Raw genomic sequence first — 11,779 nt, 5'->3', positions numbered from 1 at the left:
GCAGTACTTATGGGCCCCGCCCCTCCCGTGGCCACGCCCCCAGCACCCAGTCCCGCTCCTGCTGGCCCCTTTCTCCCATGGTAAAATTTTGCTCTCTTTGTACATTTACATTTCTGCTGACTGCAAGGATCAGTTTAATTTCATGGGTGTCATTTCCTTCAAGAAATCTCTGTCTGAGCAGCGGCCCATCGAATCCCCGGTAAAACATATTTTCCTACGGTAATGATTTTATGGGCCCATAAGTCATGAATTTATTATGATCTCAGCCCTTGCTGCTGATTGCTGTAAAATGCAAAGTAATTAACAGCGAGCGGTAGCAGTTATTCCCACCTGGTAACGTGTTCCTTCGTTCGCTGATGGGTTTGATTAAAGTAATGACTAAAGAGTGAAACCCGGCTGTAAAATATTAGCATGATTAATGCTGTATCCTAAATAAGAAACAAAACTAACGGGCATGGTCTGAGAAATTAAAAAAATACACACACAATCCTTCCTCTCCCCCTACTCCCATCTCCCTTAAGCAATTGTTATGGCTCATTTAAGGTATGTCTTCCTTCCCATTAAATAATGTATGGATTCCAAGGCCAGAGGCTGGCTAGCAGAGCATATCACACAGTTCCCATAATGTTTAAAGTGCTGGTGTTAAGTTTTTTCCTTTTCTCTTCGATGTGCAGAATGGAGCTTGGATGGGGTTGTTCTTTGAGCTAAAGCCTACAGAGCTGCTAATGGGCTTTCTCCTACTCTACATGAGGCAGGGGCCTTTGGTTAGGGCTACCCCCAACCATAGAGATATGCTTGAAATTGATGAGTCTCTATCACCTTTCTCAACCTTAGGGATAATTTATCTCTATTGTCACATTGGTCTGGGGATACACAACAACTCACACAATGCCTATGCCTATTTTGATGCCCAAACACTTAACTGCCCTTTACCCTGGTGCTATGAAGAGGTCAAGCTTCTTGAACCTCCACCTTCTCTGGAAGACCAGGTAGGAAGCTCAGCTGTGAGTTGGCTCCAAGGCAGTCCTGCTCATGGCATGCCAGTGGCTTCCCCTCTCAACTCTGAGAGCCCTCCACATTCCAGAGAGCCAAGAAACCACAAACAGGCACTGTTCTCCTGGAGTATGCATGGGCAGGTAGAGGCAGGCAGTGGGGCAGTGAGTGGGCTGGAGGACATGGCCTGCTTGCTGAGGAGGTCATGGAGAGATAGGAGGGATCTGTTTCTGCCCTTCTTCAGTGGTCCTGAATTAAATTCACCTTACATCTTTGTAGGTTGGAAGAGAACAGCCAGAAGAAAGTGAGGATATGCAGGAAGCTATGTGCCAAGGGAGTTCTCTGAAGTATTTGGCTCTGGAAAGATTGTTTTGCCAAGGGTGAGATGACTGAGGCTGCAGGAAGACAAAAGCCCATTTGGTTAACTAAATATTGCATACCTAGTATATGCCAGTCACAGGAATACACTCTCTACCATTAAGAAACTTCTAATCTAGAAACATAATGCAAGAGGAAGATGATCAAAAAACCTCATTTGCAAGGGACAGGAATAAAGAGAAGTGGGACCTTGGAAAGGGACTTGTGGCCATGATATCCTCGGGGAGAGGTATGGACAAGTGGCTGAAGGAGAATGCCACACTGCCACTGCGGGAGGTTGAAGTGGCTCTTCTGCACACCTTGTGAATTTGGAAGGGAAAAGACCATTTCTTATGGGACAAATGGGCATCATTTTTCTGATTCATAACCATGGAGACCAGGAAAAACAGCACTATAAATGTGCACCTCTCTCTGCTTCAGAAGAGCTCAAGGCATTTAAAAAAATACAAGGTCCTTATGAAGGAAGAGGTAAAGGACAGGCATGCACAGCCCCATTTTAAAGATTCAGGTACCTAATTATGGAGAAAGAAATGATTGGTCCAAAGGTGCTCTCAGTAAGGGGCAGATGCAAGGTCAGACCCTGTATCTTTCCTGTTAACCAACTGGTAGCTGTTTGTTCAACGGATTGTGCTTCACATGCCAAAGTTCTGGAGGCTACACTTCCAAACCAATACCACTTGGCTGTGTTGGTTCATCCTCCAGCAGTGGCTATTATCATGACTCTGCTCTCAATCCCAGGAATATCACGTGTGCCATGCTGGGACAGTACCAGGCAGAAAGGCACCAGGTTTCTCCTTATAGTAGAAAGACAGCTGTTTCCCAAATGGAAGGTACTCCTGCATTTTCCTAATCATGGATGAAGCAGAGACAAAGTGAGGTTGTGTTTCAGGTGAGAGGAAGTAGATCTATAAAAATACTTTTTATTCTTCTCTTCCCCTTCCTTCTCAATCACTTAAAACATAAGCCTTGTTGCATCATGTCTCAGAAAAAATATAATGAACATGCACCTTTTTGCCTTTACTTCTCTGGCTCTTGCTCCTTATAAGGGGCAGGTGAAGGAAAAGTTATTGGGATCGCAGTGCTGGCACCAGGAAGATAAATGTGAAGCCGTCCCTCTCTCCACCACTGAACAGGTCAAAAAATGATTGCATTGGGCGTGAAGGATTTATGTCTGCTGTGAGTCAGTCAGAATGTTGGGGTAAATCAAGGCTGACATTTTTAGCATCTGGGAAAAAAAAAGCAATTGCATTTTATGTCTACATTTTGCTCGGCTAATCAAGGTGCGGAAGAGGCAGTCTGCCTGGGGAAACTTTCCCACTTTTTATTGTTTAGGTAGAGTTTGGTTTTTCCCATAGAAACATGAAGCAAGGCTTTGGGGTAAAGAAAGGAAAAGGCCCTCCCTGTCAGTTCTGACTTGGAGAGATTTTAATTTGGTGGAAGGGGATCTCGGGAGGGACTGGACATGTGAGCTACCTGAACAGTCTTAGGAATAGCTCTGTAGCAAGGGGGTGGATGACCACCTTTGCAATGAATTTCGTCTCTCCATAGGCTTCTAGCAGGACCTAGGACATAACAGAAACATTAGGGGCGGGGGGGAACTGGTTTGATGCTTTTGACTAAATTGACCAGGTACTACTAATTGATTACTAATCAGTCCTTTAACTGAAGCAACCAGTGAAATAACTATGCAGATTAGTTAAAACTGTTGACCCCGTTGATGCATATTGACATAGTTCAAGATCAAGCCATAGTCAATGTGTGCAAGGGAAAAAGACAGATGAACAAATTATCTAGCAATATTTTTTTTAGCTTTCCATTTCCAAAGTCGTTTTATCTAAGTGCTTTGCCTTAGTGAATGAAAACGTATTTGGATTTCAAAATGTTATATTTTGCACTAAGGACAAGATTCAGCAACTATTACTTTCATGTGTTAACAGATAATAATGATAGTAATGTTTTGGAGGGAGGGGATTTACTATATAAAGTGCTTAATAACTTTATATATATGATCTCATTAAACCTCCATTGCTCCAGGAGCTAGTTATGATTCCCATTTATCAATGAGGAAACTGATGGTTAAAGGGCTTGACTAATAAACCCGAGGTTATATCCAGCTCTTCTTAGCTGGTAAAAGCTAGAGAAGTTTCTTGAACCGAGGGAATTCTGTCTTCCTAGCCTTCATCCCTAACTTCTATGCATGCTACTTCAGATTTGATCAAAGCAGCTATGCACATTCTAACAATTTTGGGAATAAGAGATTCAACAAAAACAGATTTCATGGATGTGTAGATTTTCTTTTTATGGGTTTGAAAAAGGTTAGGAACCAACCACAGGTCCTACAATTAGGTACTTATGATGCTAAAATGTATTGCTCACTTGTCATGTGCCAGGCACTGTGCTAAGCTCTTTATGTATATATACTCATAGAAATCCTTCATAGCTCTAAACAAGTCAACCTATTATGATCCTATGTTCCAGATGAAAAAAATTGAGGCACCAAGAAGTTTAGATTCTTTTCCATGCATTTAGCTAACAAGTGACAGCCAGGATGGGACACCAGGCACATTGACATCAGAGCCATCACACACACTCTTCTGGATACCCCTCGCGGTGGCTTTGCCATGCTCACAGAATGTGTTTCTGGTGAGGCAATGGTGTTGGCAGTTGTTAGTTGTTTGCCTGCCTTCTTGTGTGTGTGTGCCCTCAAATAATTGCTTTGTGATGGCTGACTAAAGAGACTTCCAAGTTCTCTTAAAAAATTTTAAATACTCTTCCTTTATTAGCACATACTGAATTTAAAAATAATGGAAAAGAAAAAAACATTATTTGACTGGGAGGCCGAGGCGGGCCAGGTACTTGAAGGTCAGAGTTCGAGACCAACCTGGGCAACATGGTGAAACCCCATCTCTACTAAAAATACAAAAATCAGCTGGACATGGTGGCGCACACCTGTAATCCCAGCTACTCAGGAGGCTGAGGCAGGAGAATCACTTGAACCCAGGAAGCGGAGGTTGCAGTGAGCCGAGATGGCACCACTGCTCTCCAGCCTGGGCAACAGAGTGAGACTCCATCTCAAAAACAAAAACAAACAAATGAACAAAATATTATTTGAGATTTCAATTAGTGCTTTCTTGCCCAGGGCCCTAGGACTCCTAGAAGTCCTTTAAGGAGGTAGAGGAGACCTTAAAGAAACGTTCTGTATATCTAAAAACTGAACTGAAATGGATTTACTGATAATAAGGCTTCAGAGGGTAACTCAAACACCAAGTTCGTGGAATTATATTAGCTCAGTGAGGTAATGCGGATTATTGCATACTGATTATTCTTTGAATAAAGATAGGGAAATGGAATATTCTTTAATAAAGGTTGTCAATGAGACAAAAACATTAAAACCAGGAAACCTTAGAGGAAAAAGAATAAAGGAGGTCCTTGGTGACAGAAATCCTGGGAGCCCCTGATATAAAGGCTTGTTCTTTTTGTTCCCTGTCCCTTGGTTATTTCTTCAAAATGTTATCAAAATCCTTTTCAAAGCCCAGTGATGTAATTTATGTAAAGTGTTATGCAAATACTACTTTTTATTATTAATATTAACAGTAATAGTTATGGTAATGATCTTGCTATGGCACATGTGATTTCATTAACAATTATATCAAGAAACTAAATTTTAAACATTTCATTTCCTAGGGTTAGATTTAACTTCTTCCCCAAACCCTGCTTTAGCACAGTTGTGCCCTGACATGCTGTGTGCTCTGTGTGTACATGTTTGTTCAACGCATCACACGTGTGTGCATATGTGCAGTGCACACACATGCAGCTCATGGTTTTGTGAGTTTTGTATTGCTCTCACCCCTCTGCCTTGCACAGCTGCACATTATAAGATTCTTTGTTCATAAAACTTGTTTGAAAGGGCGATGAAGCATTTGGGTCGAGGTGTGGGTTTTTACTCCCACATTTTTTGCCAATAATTAGACAAACCTTACCATCAAATCTTCTTTTGCCTCTGTGGAGGATGAAGGGTCTGGGAGAAACTGAATTTGAAAATCTGAGCTGGCTGTCACATTGTTTGGGGACAGTGCCGACATACACAATTTGGTTTGAATGTCACAAAGAGGTTATGAACTTGTGTTTCCAGGTATCTCCCTATCATATACACCTGATGCCAAAAATGGATTTGACTTCATTCTTCCTTTTTAACTAGTTGTTTTGATGCACTTTGGAGACAGTCTGAATAATGCTATTAATTGGACAGAGATTAGCACATAATCAAATCACATCTGCTTAAAAATGTCAGAGCCCTCTTTATTAAAATAGCGTAAAGTGTAAATTGATGCATAGCAACCTAGAGCTGTATTCCTGACTAAAAAAAAAAGTTATCAGTAGAATAAGATTGGTACCTGCTCTAATATTTGTTATCACCCCTTCTTAGTCTGCTTCTGTATATTTCCTTTCTCTTATTTCCTTTCTCTTGTATCTGGCTGCTGCTTCATCCTGGCTCACGCCACCAGCAAGCTGGGTGCCCTCATGAACACCCCAGTTCAATCTCAGGATCCCTGTCTTACTCCAGAGCTCTCTTTTGCTTCTTCTCTCCTTTGTGTAAAGCTGTCTTCCTTCTCTTGGTGCCTTGGGTTCTGCTGGTCTTTTTTTTTTTTTTTTTTTTTTAGCGTCTAGAGCAGCAGGACATCCCTGTCTACCACCTGCATGTATGCTTGAGCAGGGTGTGTTCTAACCCACAGCAGCTCCCTGTCCTGTCATGGTTGTGTTATATTTTCCTTGCTCTGAAGCTCATAATTACTCATTTTCACTTAGACTGGGCCTCTTCTATAACATCAGTTTTCACCACCAGCCAAAGAATTTGCCAGAGACTTAAAAAAAAAAAAAAAAGTTCTACCTTCCTCTTATTTCTATTACTCAGATTGAACAGGAGGCTAAAGTAGCAGTGTGTGCCATGGTTTCTCAGATAGCAGAAGTACAACTAGGGCCTCCAGTGGGGGTCACAGGCAGTCATTTACTGGGTCAGGCATTGAACTAGGTGGGACATGAGTTGATCTGAATCGGTATTTTTCTCCAAGGCAGTCTCCGTAGATTTGGGGAGCTGGAACATATGTGGAATTAAGTGGCGGCCGAAAGGATGTGACAAGTGAACTCTGCTGCCACTTTGCAGCCTGGCAAAAAGGGAAAGGTTTTAGGTTTTGGAGTTTTACATGAGTCCAAATCTGGGCCTCCTGGCTTATTAGCTATGTGACTCCTGAGTCTCACTTTCCTAATCCATAAAATGAGAATGATACCTGCTTCACAGGGTGTTATGAAGAATAAATGAGACAGTGTGTTTAAAATGGCTAGCAGAGCACACAGCAGGTCTATGGTTGTCATGTGCTGTAGTAGATCAAGAGAGGATATCCTTGGGCTATGGAAACCTAAAAATGTTAGCACAGTCATGCCACAAAAAAATTCTGAACATCAGCGAAAATTGATGAGCATAAAAGTGCCAGAAACAGTTTCTAATGAAATTGTAGCCCTTGCTATGCTGAGCCTTGCACTTCCTGGGGGTCATGGCTGCCCAGGGGACTTTGCCTGTTAGGGGCAGTGAGGCAGGAGGGCTGGAGCTATCCCAGATCAGTTTTCTAGCCTCAGGCAGCACCTCTGGTGGGAAAAAGACATGACTCACATCTTTAGAAGCTGGGAGAAAGAAACAGAAGATAAATCTCTAGAAAGAGTTGAGAGTCAGAAAGAGACTCAGAAGAACCCCAGAAGGGCAGCTACATGCAAAATCAAGGGCAAAAGTCTGAAGATTGAAACATGAGAAAAAAAATGCAACTGTAGGAGGATGAGAAACAAGTTTCAAAACTATGTGTACCCGTTGGAACTTTGGTTAAAATCAAGAAGGCAATAGGAATACGTGGAGAGTCTTACACTTAGCTTATGTTATCAGTTGCAGAGATACAGTGTGTGTGTGTGTGTGTGTGTGTGTGTGTGTACATGAACACACGTGAATTCAACTGTGGTTGTCTCTCCTCTTAACAAAGAGTAGTTCCTTCAAGCATGTCCAGGATCCCATTCTTGCTACTGTAAAGTCTCCAATGTTCTCCGCTCTTCATCATTAATCTCCCCCTTTCTTACTGCATTATTCCTCACAGTTTGAATGCATGTGGTAGTATTTTCCAAGTTAAAATCAAAAAGCAAAACCTTCTCATGACTCCTTATCTCTCTCCAGCCAGTGCCTCAATTCTCTGGTACCCTTCAACATAAAACTTCTTCTAGAAGTTGTCAAATTGTGCCGCTTTTATTTTCCCATCTTCTCATTCATTACTTAGTCCACTCTTTTGCCCTAAAAGTAGTAGCCCAAGGTCACTGACAATTTCATTGCACCATCCAAGAGCAACTTTCAGCCTTATCTTCCATAGCCTCTCAGCCACATTCTCTAAGGCTGATGGCTATTATTCTCAGCATAGGCCTCCCTTGGCTTCTGTGACTCCACACATTTCCTGGCTGTCCTCTTCTCACCTGCAGTCTCTTTGCAGGGTCCTCTGGGCAGGATCTCTGAGTGCCGGTGTGTGCTAGGGCTTAGTTCTGGGTCCTCTTCTCATCTCTCCCTACACGTATTTCCTAGGTGACCTCCTCTATCCCCTGGGGCTTTAAGCACCATCTGTATGCTGATGACTTACCAATTTATGTCTCCAGTCCAGAAATCTCCTTTGAGATTCAGACTCATATATATCTAACTGGCTACTTGACATCTCTACTTGAAAATCTCATGGGCATCTCTAAAGAAACATGTAAAAATAACTTTTTCTCTTTTCCTCCCAAACCTGTTTCTTTCCCAGAATATCCTATCTCCATGGATGATGGCACCATCAATGCAGTTGCTCAAGTCTAAAGCCCTCAGTTCATTGACAAAATCTGCCACATCTATCACTTTAATTCATTCATGTGTTCAATTAGCAGTTAGAGTTGATGCTCATTGTGTGTGGCAATTATGTCCTATAAAGTCACTGTGAACACTGATTTAGCAAATACTGAACCATTGCTCTTAAAGAAAACACAGGGTTAGGTGCCTTTGAACCTCTGGTTACAATGTTTTCATCAACTGACCAATATATTTTAGGTGCGTTTCTGTTTAAAGACACCTTGAATATATATGTGTATATACAGTTGATTAGTTAATGTTGAATTCACAGCCGACAACACTGGCTCATACTGAAATGAGGCTCACCTAACATACAAATTTTCTCTGTAAGTCACATCACAGCTTTCTTGCACTTAGGAACACTACATAGCACTTCAGCACTAGGCCTGGGGGGCATTTTGTACAGCAAAAGCACCAACACAAAGCACAAAAATATGACCAAACATGGCACTAACGAGGCAGCAAAAAGGACACTTGTTGACGCTATAAAACTAGAAACAAGAAGGCAGAATGTGCTCTTGTTTGACCTCAGCTAGGAATGTCCATGACTCAAACTCTTCACCTGTTTTTGCAAGTGCATTTCTGCGATCAATGGCAAAAGTGCCATAGGCATTGATTTTGGGGTTACAAATAAATTTTAGGGAATAAGCAAATTCATAAACATGGAATCTGTAAATAATGAGGAGCAACTACATTGCTATTTACACACCAAACACTGTACTAGGAACCGAAGATAAGTTTGCTAAGCAAAACACACATTGTTCCTTCCCTCACGGAATATACTAAGTCAAACTCTTGTGTAGACTGTATTTTGAATCAATCTGCTTTTTTCAAATTCTCCCCCAAGTACCCTAATTCTTATGACCTATATTTGCCATTTGGGCAATTACCTATTAAATGATTTACTTCTGTTCTTGCCCCTTTCTATTCATTCTCTAACTATGGGTAGACCAATTCCCTTAAACGTGAACTGAATTGTGCCATGGTCTGCTTTTTGTCCTTTAATGATTTGCTCCTCAAGTATTTACTGTGACAGCAGAGTCCCGTTGATCTCTGCAGCCTCATTTTGAACTACAGCCTCGTTTCACTCATGCTCCCACTACATGGGCATCCTTTCAGGTTCTCGTGTGTGCAAAGGCCTTTCCTGCCTCTCAGCCTTTGCACATGCTGTTCCATAGGGCTGTGCCTAGAGTACTCTGTAAATTTCTGTTCATCCTCAGATCTAATATAAGCTCTGTCCCCTTAGAAAAACCTCCCCCAGACACCTTATACAAACATTTGTTTCTTTTATTACACACTTAATATTTTATAACATACTTACATTTAATATTTTCTTTACAGTTTGCATCATCCCTCACTTGACTTTTAATTCCAGGAGAGTAGAGACCATGTTAGTTGTGTTTACCACTCATTTCTCAGTATCCAGTACAGTGCCTGGTACACAATAAGCATGTAATTAATATTTAGTAAATGACTGAATTCATGAATTATTAAATAAGATCCTTGGAGTATCAAAGTGTCCCTGTCTACCAGCTTGTCAGCTAAGGTAGAAAAGCTCCAATATTGTCTTCACCCCAATTTCTTTTGCTGTTTCTAGTAATTCTAGATAACTTTATTCCAGTTCTTATTCTAGATTTATAATTTAGCATTTTCATTAGGTCTAGGAGTCCACTCTAATAAGCAGAACCATAGCAACCTATCTTCTTGTCAGGTTCCCAGATTCACTGCCCCACCATGGGCTTTATAAGGTATTCTTGAGGCTCTCCTAGTCAGTCAGTGCCATTGAAGGCTATTTCCAGACAACCCCACATCCTTGCACAGTCAGCAATATAGCTGGTTTACATTAAGCCCTTTTATGGGTAAGTGAGCAGTCATGTGGACCAAATCTTTTGAGGAATCACCTGAACCTAAGTTGCCCTTTCAATCATTTGTAGCTCAGGTCATTGGCTCTGAAATACTCTGAGCTGCACAGAAGAGAACTGGTAACAATAGCCAGAAAGTTCAGAAAGTCCTATTTGGACCCAGTATATGAAAGAACTTTGTAATAGTCATCTGATTGAAGACAAAATGGACTACATGAGTAGGTAGTGAACCCCAGTCCGTAGAGGGGTTGGAAAGCCATTGTCTGGAATGCTGGAGAGAGTATTATTGTAGCTGATGAGCTGATGGTCTCAGAGTTTTTCAGACTGTGACCTGTGGACCAACTGCATCAAAATCATCTAGAGATGCTTGCAGGGCAGTGGGATTAGTTGTGGTGGCCCTAGCATGCTTGTTGAAAACCATTTCTTAGTTTACACCCCAGCCTTAGATATAGATGGTATGGGGAATGCAGCATGGAGAATCTCTGAAGCTTTAGAATTCTGACCTAGATAGTCTCTAAGGTGATTTTATGCCCTCAGATTTTGATCTTGTGATCTCATAATTATCTATTTATTATTCCACAAATGTTTTTGAAAACTGTCAATGTTTTTGTCTTTGGGGATTCTGATGAATTAATTTCACGTGTCAATTGGCTAGGCTATGGTACCCAACCACTTATCGAAATACTAATCTGAGTATTCTCGTGAAAGTATTTTGTAGACGTAGTTAATATCTATGATCAGTTTACTTTAAGTAAAGGAGATTATACTTGATAATTTCATTTATCAGTTGACAATCTTATGAGCAAAAACAGGTTTCCCAGAGAAGAAATTCTGCTTCAAAACTACAGCTTGAAGCTTCTACTTGAGTTTTCATTCTGTTAATTTGTCCCACAGATTTCCAATTTGCCAATCTTCACCATTGCATGAGCTAATTCCTTAAAATAAAACTCAATAAAACTCATATATATAATATGTATATTTTACATATGTATATGGTATATATGATAGTATATGATAGATGTTATATATATGTATATGTGTATGCACACACACATACACACACATTCACATATTTCTCTGGAGAACCCTGACTAATCAAGAGATATAGCAGAGAACAAAACTAAGTCACCTGATCTCATTTAAGGTTCCACAGAGCTGCTTTGATCAAATCTGAAGTAGCATGCATAGAAGTTAGGGATGAAGGCTAGGAAGGCAGAATTCCTTCGGTTCAAGAAACTTCTCTAGCTTTTACCAGCTAAGAAGAGCTGGATATAACCTCGGGTTTATTAGTCAAGCCCTTTAACCATCAGTTTCCCCATTGATAAATGGGAATCATAACTAGCTCCTGGACAATGGAGGTTTAATGAGATCATATATATAAAGTTATTAAGCACTTTATATAGTAAATCCCCTCCCTCCAAAACACTACTATCATTATTATCTGTTAACACATGAAAGTAATAGTTGCTGATTTATGTCTGCCGTGAGTCAGTCAGAGTGTTGGGGTAAATCAAGGCTGACATTTTTAGCATCTGGGAAAAAAAAAAGCAATTGCATTTTATGTCTACATTTTGCTCGGCTAATCGAGGTGCGGAAGAGGCAGTCTGCCTGGGGAAACTTTCCCACTTTTTATTGTTTAGAT

The 11,779-nt window shown here is 40.9% G+C and overlaps 1 long non-coding RNA gene across 1 annotated transcript; it reads right to left on the bottom strand.

Annotated features, from left to right (window-relative positions):
• Positions 1-830: 830 nt before the first annotated feature.
• On the bottom strand, positions 831-10,646 carry LOC105484481 (uncharacterized). Its single transcript, XR_988994.3, has 4 exons — positions 9,806-10,646; positions 9,597-9,709; positions 2,049-2,217; positions 831-1,388 (listed from the first exon to the last, which is right to left on the bottom strand). It is a non-coding gene; the product is annotated as an uncharacterized lncRNA (long non-coding RNA).
• Between the last annotated feature and the right edge of the window lie 1,133 nt (positions 10,647-11,779).

Source organism: Macaca nemestrina, chromosome 1 (assembly GCF_043159975.1).
Source record: "Macaca nemestrina isolate mMacNem1 chromosome 1, mMacNem.hap1, whole genome shotgun sequence".
NCBI lineage: Eukaryota > Metazoa > Chordata > Mammalia > Primates > Cercopithecidae > Macaca > Macaca nemestrina.
Note: the sequence above shows the minus strand (reverse complement) of the source record. Positions and strands in the feature narration are given on the sequence as shown.